The 13,840-nt window shown below is 37.7% G+C and overlaps 1 protein-coding gene across 12 annotated transcripts in view; it reads right to left on the bottom strand.

Annotated features, from left to right (window-relative positions):
- HDAC4 (histone deacetylase 4) overlaps nt 1-13,840 on the bottom strand; it is a 176,818-nt gene that overhangs the window by 68,279 nt on the left and 94,699 nt on the right. The window lies entirely within an intron of this gene.

The following is a 13,840-nucleotide window of genomic DNA, read 5'->3' as shown; positions in this document are numbered from 1 at the left end:
GAGAAGTTTTACATGGCTGAAATACTCAGGAAATGTAGCCAACATTACTGAGGGGTGTTTTGCCAACGTTGAAAATGTTGATGTTTGACTGGCCGTGGAATCGAACCCACGACCTTGAGCGTGCAAGGCGGTGTGCATACCATTGCACCACGTTGGCACCCAATCAGTACGGCTTTAGACCGGGCAAATCCACCATTGACCAAATATTTACCTTGAGAAAAATCCTGGACAAGACCCAATAAATGCAGATCGACACCTTCCATCTTTTTGTCGATTTTAAAGCAGCCTTCGATAGCCCTATACGTTCAAAGGTTTACAAGCCATGTCTGAATTTGTTATCCCCGCAAAGCTGATTCGACTTTGTAAGGTGACTTTAACTGATACCCAGGGTCCTCAGTTAAAATAAGAAAGAACCTCTCCGAGCAGAGGCTCAATTCTGTTTCTATGAAAAAATACACCTCTGTAAATATATTTAATACTACTACTATAAGCAACTATGTACTAAGTTTTATCACACATTACTAGACGACTTGTAGCTTCACAAAAGTAGAAGCTAAGCAGAATAAAATTCAATAAATTCGTTCATTCCTCTTGAGCAACTTGAACTGTGTACATCGACCTCGGCGCTTCCTTAAGTAGTTCAAACTGATAGCAGAGCATCATCCTCAGTTAAAATAAGAAAGAACCTCACCGAACAGGGGCTCAATTCTGTTTCTATGAAAATGTGAAATGAAAATTTTTATAAAGGAAAAAAAGTCAAATGAAAAATATTACAAAGGAAATATTTTTAACTTCAAATTTTCATAGAACAAGAATTCAGACCCAGTTTAGTACCAGAAGAGGTTTCAGACAAGGAGACAGCCTTTCGTGTAATCTCTTCAACATTCTGATGGAAAAGTTTATAAGAGTTGCAAACGTTCAAAGAAATGGCACAAGCCTGGGTCGATCAGTAAAATAAGTAACTGCTACCTTTAAGAGGGGTGAAGGAGAATCTTCTAACGAGGGTTTGACAGTAAACGGCGACAAGACCTAGTTAATGGTGTCGACGTGCAATGCGTTTATCGAGCTCAGACCAACTGTAGAAGTTGGTTCCTATAATTTTGAGATAGTTAAAGACTTCGCTTACCTCGGCACCGTCCTAAACACAACAAACAATATCAGTTGTATTGGCCAACCGATGCTACTTTGGCTTTAGTAAGCAAAGACAGTTCTCGTCTAATCTATGGTTGCGAAGCATGGGTAATTGCGCAAGCAGATACGGCAGGGTTTGATACGTTTGAGAGAAAAAAATCTTTGAAAGATCTACGGGCCGATAGAGCTGTATCTGCATGTCCCGTAGAGGGCTAACTAAGTAAGTCCATACTTCCTAAAATAAAAATTCAGACCCTAGAATAAAATGTGCTCTTTCAGATGAAAAACAAAATCTACAAAAAAATTAATAGTTTTCTTGGAAAAAGTTCATGAAAATTGCCTTCTTGGGGCTATACAAGTGGGGGTCACCACTAAGTACAGTTTGATGTCTGTGTAGTGATACGTATTATTAAACGATATATGGTTCAATGTGAACTACCCTTATACCGATGACCTGTAGTATTTTAAGTAGATCAGCTGATTAACAGCTGCTGATAGATTAAGTAAACAAAATCTAGGATTAAGTACCGTAATGTTTAGAATATAAGGACGATAATTTTGAAAATACAGCCAGAAGTTGTACAGAACCTAAACCGGCTTTAACACTTCTAGTACAAAGTAAAATTAGCTCTTTCATATGAGCTTAAAGGAAATTGCTCTGGGTACTAGTTGTGCCTGCAGAACAACAAAAACCTTAGTTCCAAGTGGCGTTTGTAAGCGCCGGCAACCCACATAGGCAGGTCTTTAAATATTCCACACTAGCATTTGCATGCCTCCCCAACAACTACAACAAAAGGTTGCTGGTCAACCCTACAGTTGTTCGAAGATCACCTTGAAGTTGAAAAGGGCAGTCCGTGTGGTCCCGATTGCAATAATATTTCTTCGTGAGCAAGATAGATAATAGGCAAAATCTTGAAAAACTTTCCGCGGCCACCGTCTAAAATTACTTTTTACCACGACAACTCTCGAAGCGAGTACTTCATTTGGTCCTAAATTTACAATATTTCGTTTTATAGAATTAGCAGATGAAAATTGTAACAACAAAGAATAATAGCTAATAATGTAGAATGCTAAATGTGCATAACACACAACGTACCATACATACATACATACACAAAATGTTCTTCTTATAAAAATAGAGACTTTATATATAACCCAAAAACAAAACAAACAAAAATTATATTGAGAGCAAATCGGAAAATGTTATATTCGGTGTGTTTTTGTTTGGTGTTATTGTCTTAATTTTATTTTGGGTTTTTAGTTTTGATGTGGTTTTGCTATTTTTCTTTTTCTTTCTTTTTTTGAAAAACAAAACAAACAAAAAAGAACTTTTTTCTTATTAAAATACAAACATTTTCTTTGATGCAAATTCAAAATAAAAGCCAACCGACCAAGAAATGGTTGGACGCCAACAAAACGAATTAGCGAGTGCAAGGAAGGCAGCAATGCTTTTTTTATAAATAAAACAATTTAATGCAATTTATATTTTTGTATTCAAGTTTTTTCCTTGTGTATTGCACGTTGTTGCATTATCGCAACGTTGTGGTGTCGACCGACGCTCAACGACATTCTTCTAAATTTAGCACCTGTGTCAAACAAAAAAAAGAAAAAAGAATCGGCCAATATTTAACAACAAACAAATCAATAGAATTGTTTGTTTTGTTTGCTGCCGCGAAGCGATTGAAAGCGAACAACGAACCAAGCAATGCATTTCAAATAAAAACCGTTTCATGATATATTAAAATATATATAAAACAATATATATATATATATATATATATATATATATATATATATATATATATATATATATATATATATATATATATATAATTCCACAAACATCCCATACGGGACAAGGGAGACTTCTCTCATATCAATGAGTGCACCCCGATTCATATTAGCTCAATGATATGTGATATAAAACAAATAGAAATGTAAGATTAAACATGAAACGGATCAACTTTATTTTGAATTATTTTATTTTTACGTTTTCTTTTGTTTATCATCAATGAATTTCTCATGTGTACATTTTTGCCTTTACGTTTACGTTTTCACTAACTTAGCTTATTATTACATTAAGAATACAACTCACATTTGAATTTGAAGCCAACAGCTAAAAATACACCTCTGTAAATATATTTAATACTACTACTATAAGCAGCTATGTACTACTAAATTGTATCACCCATTACTAGACGACTTGTCGCTTCTCAAACGTAGAAGCTAAGGAGAATAAAATTCAATAAATTCGTTCATTCCTCGAAGCGCGAAAGAAAAATATCGGGAGAAGAGGAGAGAGGAGAAGCGTATTTTCAGAAGAAAAAAGAAAGAGCAAGAAAAACGTGAGCATGAGAAACTAGAGGTGTTCAGGAGTCAGAATGAAGTCCGCAAATTTTACCAGAGTGTTAAACACCAGACTGAAGGGTATGGTGCAGGCACATTCTCCTGCAAAGATCATGAAGGGAATCTGGTAACTGATACATATAGCGTACTGAGGATCTGGAAGGAACATTTCATGAAGCTCTTGGTATCGAATATGGACGGCGATGAAGATACACCAACCGCAAACGACGACGTTGAATGTATACCACTTAGCTAAAGCGAGGTCATGACAACAATTAATCGGCTGAAAAACAATAAAGCAGAAGGAGCTGATGGGCTGCCCGTCGAACTGTTCAAGACCGGTGGCGAAATGCTGATAAAGAGTATGCATCAGTTAATTACCGAAATTTGGCAGGAAGAGAGTATACCCAACGATTGGAACCTCTGCCTCCTATGTCCTGTACACAAGAAAGGAGACAAGACGGTGTGTACGAACTACAGAGACATAAGTCTGCTCCCAATCGCATACAAAGTGCTATCGAGTGTGCTGTGTGAACGTTTAAAACCCATGGTCAATAACATAATCGGGCATACCAAAGCGGTTTTAGACCTGGTAAATCGACAATTGACCAAATCTTCACACTGCGTCAAATACTGGAGAAAATCCACGAAAGACAGATCGACAGGTGGTATGTGTCGACTATAAGGCCGCCTTCGACAGCCCAATTCGATCAAAGGTGTTCCAAACCATGTCTGAGTTTGGTATCCCTGCAAAACTTATAAGATTATGCAGGATGACATTGGATAATACAAGATCAGCTGTTAAAGTAGGAAAGAACCTCTCGGAACCTTTTGAAACAAAACAAGGTTTCAGGCAAGGTGACAGCCTATCATGTGACCTATTTAACATTCTGTTGGAAGAGGTCATAAGAGAAGCGAATGTATATACCGATAGAGATAAAAATAGCACTATATACATTAAGGATATAATGTTACTGGCCTACGCAGACGATATTGATATAATAGGTCGATCAACTCGATCCGTAACAGCCACCTTTGGGAAATTTGAAAAAGAGTCTGCCAAAGTGGGCGATAAGACAAAGTTTATGGTATCAACACGCAAGACGTCCAGTAGACTCGGACCAACTGTTGATGTTTACAACTACAATTTTGAGGTAGTAAATGACTTTATTTACCTCGGCACCGCCATAAATAAAACGAACAACATCAGTTTTGAAATCAAAAGAAGAATAATATTGGCAAACAGATGCTACCTGGGGTAGCTGCCTTTAACACCCGTTAAAGGTAGTGAGCTAAAATGTGCCGCGCGTTCGCCCATAACAACGTTAAAAACTTAGGTTTGGGCGCAGGGTTAGTAACCCAACCCTAGAAAAAGCAACCTACTATGAAAAAACAAATCTCTCTAAAATTGACGAACCCCGCAAACGTTTTAAGGACCATGATCTGCAAATCTGCACCTGGAATTTTCGCACTCTTTATAGAGAAGGTGTTGTGTTCGCGTTGGCAGACGCACTTGAAAAGTACAAGGCCGATATTACTGCCATACAGGAAATATGATGGATTCTGAAAGGTGTCACAACAACACCTAAAGGTGACGCACTGTATTATAGCTGACATGACGTAAAGCATGAGTTTGATTGCGGATTCGTAGTTAGTCGGAGACTAAAACATCTGGTCTCCAGCTTCACTCCAGTGAATGAAAGACTCGCTGCAATTCGATTAAAAGCAAAATTCTTCAACATCAGCTTTATTTGCGCTCATGCTCCCACTGAAGACAAGGACGAACAGACCAAAGATATATTTTATGAGCGCTTAGAAGAAACATATGACCCTGCCCATGACATTAAAACTATTCTAGGCGATTTTAATGCCAAAATTTGAAAGGAAAATATCTTTGGCCCAACAGTCGGAAAATTCAGTCTCCACAGTGAAACATCTGACAATGGTATGAGGATGATAGACTTTGCAGCTGCAAAAAACATGGTAGTTAGCAGTACCAGATTTAATCATCTCGATATTCATAAGGGCACCTGGCTGTCTCCAGATCAAAGAACAAGTAATCAAATTGATCATGTTGTGATAGATGGAAGACATTCATCCAGCGTTTTGGATGTACGATCGTTCCGAGGCGCAAACATTGATTCGGACCACTACCTTGTTGCGGCAAAGGTACGTACCCGTCTAAACGTTGGAAATAAAACACGAACCGACACACTCAACTGGCCCAATTGCTTAAAAAAAACTCTCCTCGTCCCGATAACATATCAGAACAATGGCAAAGTATTGTCCATTCCATGCAAATAGCCGCAAAATCCATACTTGGATAACAGAGACCTACACCTAGGAATCCATGGTATGACCAGGAGTGTCGTGCTGCTACCGAAGAGAAAAATGCGGCATATAGGGCTACTCTACAATCTGTAGCAGCAACGTGTAGCATACGAGAGAGGTATTTGAAGAAAAGAGAGAAGAGGGACGTCTTTTCCGCAGGAAGATGAGAGAAATGGAAAAGCGGGAGTGTAAAAAAATCGAGATGTACAGGAGTCAAAATTAAGTCCGTAAATTATACCAAAGAGTGAAGCATCAAACGGACGACTTTGGTACAGGCACATCCTCCTGTAGAGATCAGCAAGGTAATTTGGTAACTGATACAGATAGTGTGCTCAGTATATGGAAAGAACATTTTTCAAAACTGTTGGTATCTAGCGAAGTCGACGAAGATACCACAGATCCAATCCCAGAAGATGGTATTGAATGTATACCGCCCAGCCAAGATGAGGTAAGGACAGCAATAAACCGGCTGAAGAATAATAAGGCGGCAGGAGCAGATGGCCTACCAGCCGAGCTGTTCAAAACCGGAGGCGACACGCTGATAAGGTGTATTCATCAGCTAGTTAGCACCATCTGGCTGGAAGAACGAGTACCCGACGATTGCAACCTAAGCATCCTGTGTCCTGTCCATAAGAGAGAAGATAAGACTTTATGCTCCAACTATAGGGGCATAAGTCTTCTCCCTATCGCCCACAAGATAGTGTCAGGGATATTGTGCGAACGACTAAAGCCCATGGTCAACGAAATAATTCGACCATACCAATGCGGCTTTAGACCTGGCAAGACCACCATTGACCAGATATTTACCCTGCGGCAAATCCTTGAGAAGACCCAAGATATGCAGATCGACACCTACCACCATTTTGTCGATTATAAAGCAGCCTTCGAGAGCCCACAGCGTTCAAAGTTATTCCATGCAATGTGTGAATTTGGTATCCCCGCAAAGCTCATTCGGCTTTGTAAAATGACTCTAACTGAAACAAGATCTTCAGTTAAAATAGGAAATAAATTCTCCGAAGAGTTTTGTACCAAAAGAGGTTTCAGGCAAGGAGATCTTTTCAACATCCTGCTAGAAAAGGTTATACGAGAGGCAAACGTCAAAAGAAGTGGCACAATCTACACCAATAGCCACATGTTACTTGCTTACGCTGATGACATAGACATCATAGGACGATCAGTAAGGGAAGTAACTGATACCTTTAGGAAGGTCGAAGAAGAATCTGCGAAAGTGGGTCTGGCGGTAAACGGCGAGAAGACCAAGCTGATGGTGTCGACGCGCAATGCGTCCATTGAGCTCGGACCAACTATGGAAGTTGGTTCCTATAATTTTGAGGTAGTAAAAGACTTCGTCTACCTCGGCACCTCCGTAAACACAACAAACGACATCAGTTGTGAATAAAAAGAAGAATTGTATTGGCCAACAGATGCTACTTTGGTTTAAGTAAGCACTTTAAAAACAAAGCCACATCTCGTCAAACAAAAATAACGCTCTACAAAACACTGATACTACCCGTGCTGATGTATGGCGTCGAAGCCTGGGTACTTGCGCAAGCTGACATGGCAGTGCTTGGTGTGTTTGAGAGAATAATTCTTCGAAAAATCGACGGACCAATCTGCGTTGACGGTGAATATCGACGTCGTATGAACCACGAGCTATATCAGCTATACAAAGACATGAATATAGTTAAACGTATCGAGATGCAACGATTGCGTTGGCTAGGCCAAATCATAAGAATGAACGATGATGAACCCGCTAAAAAGGCGTATGAGGGGCAACGTTTAGGGCGGTGCACGCAGAATCGGGAGGCCTAAGCTTCGATGGAGCATACAAGTGGATAAAGAAATGAAAAGGCGCGGTATTCCAAAAAGCGAAGCGAAAAACAGAGAGGATTGGAGATCTTTTCTTAGTTCGGTCTATGGAATAATCGTTCTGTAATGGGCCACCTATGTAAGTAAGTCAATAGCAATCGATTTTTTTTTTTTTTTTTTTTTTTGAAATGAAATATCGAAAATATTTATTGCCTGCTCTACTATCGGGTGTTTTTTTAGTGGTATAGAACTTCGAATTGAAATAAAACACAAGAAAATCGTTTTAATGTCCATCATTTTGGCTTTATTGGAAGGATAATTTAATGCCAATAATGTTTAAATATGATTTCGGGCATGTGGCCGCCCCGGCTGGCTCGAATAAAGCCAATTCTAGAGGTCCAATTTTCAACCACTTTTTCGAGCATATGGGGCCGTATGTCGGCAATAACGCCACGAATGTTGGCTTCCAATTCCCCTAACGTTTCTGGTTTGTTGCCGTAGAAGAGCGACTTCACATATCACCAAAGAAAATAATGCAATGGTGTCAAATCACACGATCTTGGTGACCAATTGACAGGTCCATTCCGCGAAATTATGCACTCATCAAATGTTTCCTTCAATAAATCGATTGTGACGTGCGCTGTGTGGCATGTAGCGCCGTCTTGTTGGAACCACAACTCATCCACATTCATGCCATCCAATTCGGGAAGAAAATAGTCGGTTATCATGGCTCTATACCGGTCTCCATTAACGGTAACTGCCTCTCCAGCATTATTTCGGAAGAAGTATGGCCCAATGACTCCACCAGCCCATAGAGCACACCAAACAATCAGTTTTTGTGGATGTAATGGTGTCTCAAGGGTCTTATGTGGATTCTCTTCACTCCAAATGCGGCAATTTTGCTTGTCGACGTAGCCATTCAACCAAAAATGAGCCTCATCACTGAACAAAATTTTGCGATGAAAATCAGCATCGAGATCAATCTCATTTTCGGCCCATACACCAAAATCACGACGCATTGCATGGTCTCGCGGCTTTAATTCTTGTACAAGCTGGATCTTGTAAGGTCGCAAGCCAAGATATTTGCGCAACATCTTCCATAAAGTTTATGGACAAAGCTCCAATTGCTGTGCACGGTGGCGAATCGATTCATTCCGGTGCTCTTCAACACTTTGCTCTGCAGCGGCAATTGTTTCTTCGGTGCGCACGGTTCGACGTCTCTGCGGATGCGCATTATCATATAGAGTAAACGTAGTGCAAAAACGATCCATGGTTAACCGAATTAATTGCTCCGATGGACGATTATGTCGACCATAAAATGGAAGGAGCTTGCGATAAACTCGCGAACTGAACCATTATTTTCGAAATAAATTTGCACGATTTGCAAGCGTTGTTCTTTTGTCAACCTGTTCATGATGAAATGGCAAACCAAACTGAACATAAATGACATTAGAGTTGCCAGATTTGACCACAAAATGCCAGTTTTATCTCTATTCGAAAAACAAACCTGTAAAAAAAAAAACACCCTATATAACTTCTATTGCGATGAAGCACACTTTTGGTCGTCTCAAAGTGTATAGTATAAACCTCCTTTGCCTAAAGACTGAGAATATACAAATTGAGAATCCATTCCGCCGCTGAATAAATGGACTTTGCCCATGCCCAACAGTTTCATATATCAGTACATATTCCTATACTAAAAATCACTTTAACCAATCATCGGAACTGATAATGAAAATATAAATCATAATCTAAATCTTGAAAATATGTTCCCATGCTTTTTTTTTTGCAAATCATAAATTTGTAGCAAAAAAATTAATAATCATTCGGTCGGTCATTTCTTTTTGTTTTGATTCAAAACCGCAAGTCATGTTCACTCACCACAAGAAAAAAAAGAAATATCTAAATTAAAATTTAAATTTAGAAATGTAGTGCAAATCTAGGCGGTTGATAAATAGAACAATTTCTAAGCAAAACCACTAACAATAGCAGCAAAAACAACAACAATAACAATAAGTAGAACAACAACAACAAAAACACATAAATTTAAAACTGATTTCCCGATTATCAAAATAACCAAAAAACTAAAATGTGGACACATGCAAGCCATAAAATAAATTATAAAGTGGATCAAGATGAGAGTGAGAGAGAGAGGGAAAGAGAGAGATAACATAACACAGAATTGTGCTGAATAAAGGTGTTGTTTGGGATGCTATGAAATGACCTTGAGATTCCTTAGGGATTTATTTTTTTTTTCAATCGTTTTGGTATATTTAATTATAAAATATATAAAATTGTTTTATATATTTTTTTATTTTTACAAAAAATGTTTCCAAGTGTTTGCAGCAGATTTTGTGCCAATTGTACTTTCCTTAGGGATTTATTTCCCATTATTAGCTTTTCGGTAGGACATCTATTTTTGTATATATATATTTAATTATAAAATACATTTTTTCTATTTTATAATTTTTTTGTATTTTTTATTTATACAAAAAAAGGCTCTCAAATGTTTGCAGAAGTTCGTTTTTTTGTGTTAAGCATATGTTTGCCAAATCTATTTTGAAAACCCCCCCCCCAAAAAACATATGTTACTTTATTTGAGAATTTGTTGCTGTTTTTGTTGTTGTGTCTTAACTATTAACACAACCAGCTGACATCTATGTTAGCCACCTACCTTACTTATTGCTCGGCTATGCTGTATTATTTTGTCTTTTAATGGTTTTTTTTTTGTATTTTTTTTTTGCTAATAAATTTTTGCAGGTGTTGCTATTTGGGATAACTTAATCTTTTGCCGTGTTGTATTGTTGTTATTTTTACTTTATTATTTTTTGTGGGTTTTTGTTGTTAATTTTCGTGGGAACCATTTGTCGTTTGGGCTTTAAGCCAAAAATTACACAAAAAAAGATACCGAACATCTTAAAATATTTGTATGTCAAAGTTGTTATTTTTACAAAACGCTGAGGAAACAAATTAAAGGCGTGGCAAATCGTGTTTTTCTATCGACACAACGCTATTGAGGAATTTGACAATTTTAGGTAAAGAATCACAGTAGAATCGTGAGAGAAATATAAATAACCACTATTGCCAAACAACACGATTCTTCAAGCAGAGGTCTTAAAGATAACAGAGCTGAATGCCTGGGTTTGATTGATTTCCAGGCTCGACACCATCAAATGGCAAGAAACCCTCAAGGATATATCTGAAATGTCTAAGATTCATAGAGGAACCCTTATTACAACCATATATATTTTTGTTGTAAAAATCTATACTTTCGGAGACATACGGGTTGCAGATTGCAAATATATCCTTGATTTGATGTACCCTCAACCTTTAGGCTTACGAGGCACGGTGTCCCTTAACTAAGTTTAAATGAAAGGTGCTTACACCTGGAAAGCATTTGCGGATTCTGAAAGTAAAGTGTTCATAGATGAGAAAAAGGCAAAACAATAAAAAAATCCCTGGAGGGATTTTTAAATAAATTGCGGTCTAAGTTCACATTTTTAGTTATTTTTTAAGATTTTCAGGATTTTCTTTGGAAGCGGCAAGTCCTATCGGAATGGGAATAATTGTAGCAGTGAAAATCCTGTACAACACGTTCTTTAGTCCCATTTCGATAGGACTTGCCGTTTCCAAGCAAAATTCTGAAAACCTAAAATAAACCTAAAAATGTGAACTTTGACAGAGATTTTTTTTTTGAAAATCCCTCCAGCGATTTCTTCTTGTTTTTTTTTTTGATTTTTCTTATCTATGAACATTGCTGTTTGTGGTTTTCATTTAAAGTTAATTAAGGGCACCTTATATGACATTGTTTTATAAGGAGGCGATACAGTCAGTGCATTGTCTCAATTTGAACTTTTATATCTCAAAAATGGTAAAACCTACAAAAATACCACTAAGATCACTCTTGTAGAGAATGTTCACTGCTACAACATTTTCTATAGCGCCATTAAGATAGGACTTGCGGTTTTTAAGTAAAACAATGAAAACCTAAAACACCCCTAAAAAAATCTACCAAAACTTCCCAGGTGTAAGCTGCTTTCATTTAAATTTAGTTTAGGCGCACCGTGGAGAGTTTCTATCTAAACTTTGATACAATCAAAAATGTGCCTTATGGAAAAATTGGTTTAGACCCTAAGCATGATTGGATGAAATTAGTTTCACCTTATAGCATTTTGCCCTAACTTAGACCCACTAATTCGGGTACCTACCCAAAAGGTTCCAAATTTTTCGCTAAAATGGTTCGCACATTTACTCTAAACAAGGGAAATCACATCTGATATGGCCTATTTTGGAGTAGAGCGGTACGATCAATTGCCGCTAAACACAGAAAAAATGGCCTCTCTAACATATGTCCCAAACATATTTTGCAGCAAACATATATTTGTTTGGAAGCAGTCCCAAACATAGTTCGGAGGTATCTGGGCTATACGAAAATATGAACTTAAATGAACAAATTACAGAAAGTTCGTCCAAAAAATAAAGCTAAGGTACGGAAAATCGGGAGGTTTGTTTTGTGGCTATACAAAAACATGGACCTACGTTCGGTTAAACATTTTAAGTAAAATCCTCAAAGTACCGAAAATCGGGAAGTATCGTTATATTGGGGCTATGTTGAAAATTGTTGATGCAGATGTGTGGTGACCACTACAACCTTCAAATGTCAAATTACAGTTAGTTCTGTAAAAAATTGTAGCTAAAATTGCCAAATTACTGAAAATTGGGAGGTACCGTTACATGGGAGCTATATCCGAACATGGACCTATATTGACAATTTTTGATGGAGAGGTGTTGTGACCACTAAGAACTTCAAATGTCAAATTACTGCTAGTTCGGTTTTATATTGTAGGTAAAATCATCAAATTACTGAAAATCGGAAGGTACCGTTATATGGGGGCTTTCTTGACAATTTTTAGTGGAGAGGTGTGGTGACCACTAAGAATTTCAAATTTCAAATGTTCAAATTACAGATAATTCGGTAAAAACTTGTAGGTAAAATTCTCAAAATACCTGAAATCGGGCGGTAACGTTATATGGGGGCTATTCCAAAACATGGACCTATGTCCACTAGTTATAAATGTTTATTGACATTTAAGAACCCTACATGTCAATTGATAGCTAAATCGGTCTGAAAATGTAGATAAAAACGTCAAAATGCCGTAAATCGGGGGTACCGTTATATGGGGGCTATACCAAAACGTAGTTTGTAAGTTTAGTTACACTTAAGAACCCTAAATGTCAAATTATAGCTATATCGGTCTGAAAATGTAGCTAAAAACGTCAAAATACCGTAAATCGGGGGGTACCGTTATATGGGGGCTATACCAAAACGTGGACCTATGTCCACAAGTTTTGTTAAATAAGTTTATTGACACTTAAGAACCCCAAATGTCAAAATATAGCTAAATCGGTGTGAAAATGTAGCTAAAACCGTCAAAATACCGTAAATCGGGGGGTACCGTTTTATGGGGGCTATACCAAAACGTGGACCTATGTCCACAATAAGTTTATTGATACTTAAGAACCCTAAATGTCAAATTATAGCTAAATCGGTCTAAAAATGTAGCTAAAAACGTCAAAATACCGCAAATCGGGGGTACCGTTAAATGGGGGCTATACCAAAACGTGGACCGATATAGCCCATCATCGAACTTGACCTGCCTGCAAACAAAAGACGCATTTCCCCAAAATTTCAGCGTCCTATCTCCATTTTTGTGGATGCTAGAGTGATTACCACAGACGGACGGACGGACGGACGGACGTGCTCAGATCGACTTAGAATTTTACCCTGATCAAGAATATATATACTTTATAGGGTCGCAAATGAGTATTTCAATGCGTTACAAACGGAAAAACAAACTTAATATACCCTCCATACTATGGTGGAGGGTATAAAAATATGTTGGTACCCAAACATATTAAATTGAGATATGTTACAAAATGTTGCAAACATATATTTGTTAAGACATAAGCAAATTATGTTTGGATCCAAACATATTTCTAACATATATTTTTCTGCGTGTAGAAAAAAAAACTTACTCAATGGAAGAAAAAAGTAAAGTTACGGTGCAGGATCTAAATAATCCACAATCTTCCACAGATGTGGGTGCTTTGGTATCGAGGGTCCAGCCAGTGATGCCAGATAAGATTGGACGAAAATCGTCAATTTTCGGGAGCCCAAATCGGCAAATCGGCAAAATAGTATTTAAAATGGTCAAAAATCGGC

The sequence above is a fragment of the Musca autumnalis genome, unplaced genomic scaffold (assembly GCF_047663935.1).
Source record: "Musca autumnalis isolate F117 unplaced genomic scaffold, ASM4766393v1 scaffold_3, whole genome shotgun sequence".
Taxonomy (NCBI): Eukaryota; Metazoa; Arthropoda; class Insecta; order Diptera; family Muscidae; genus Musca; species Musca autumnalis.
The sequence above is the reverse complement of the archived record's forward strand: the minus strand, read 5'-3'. Positions and strand labels throughout refer to the sequence as shown.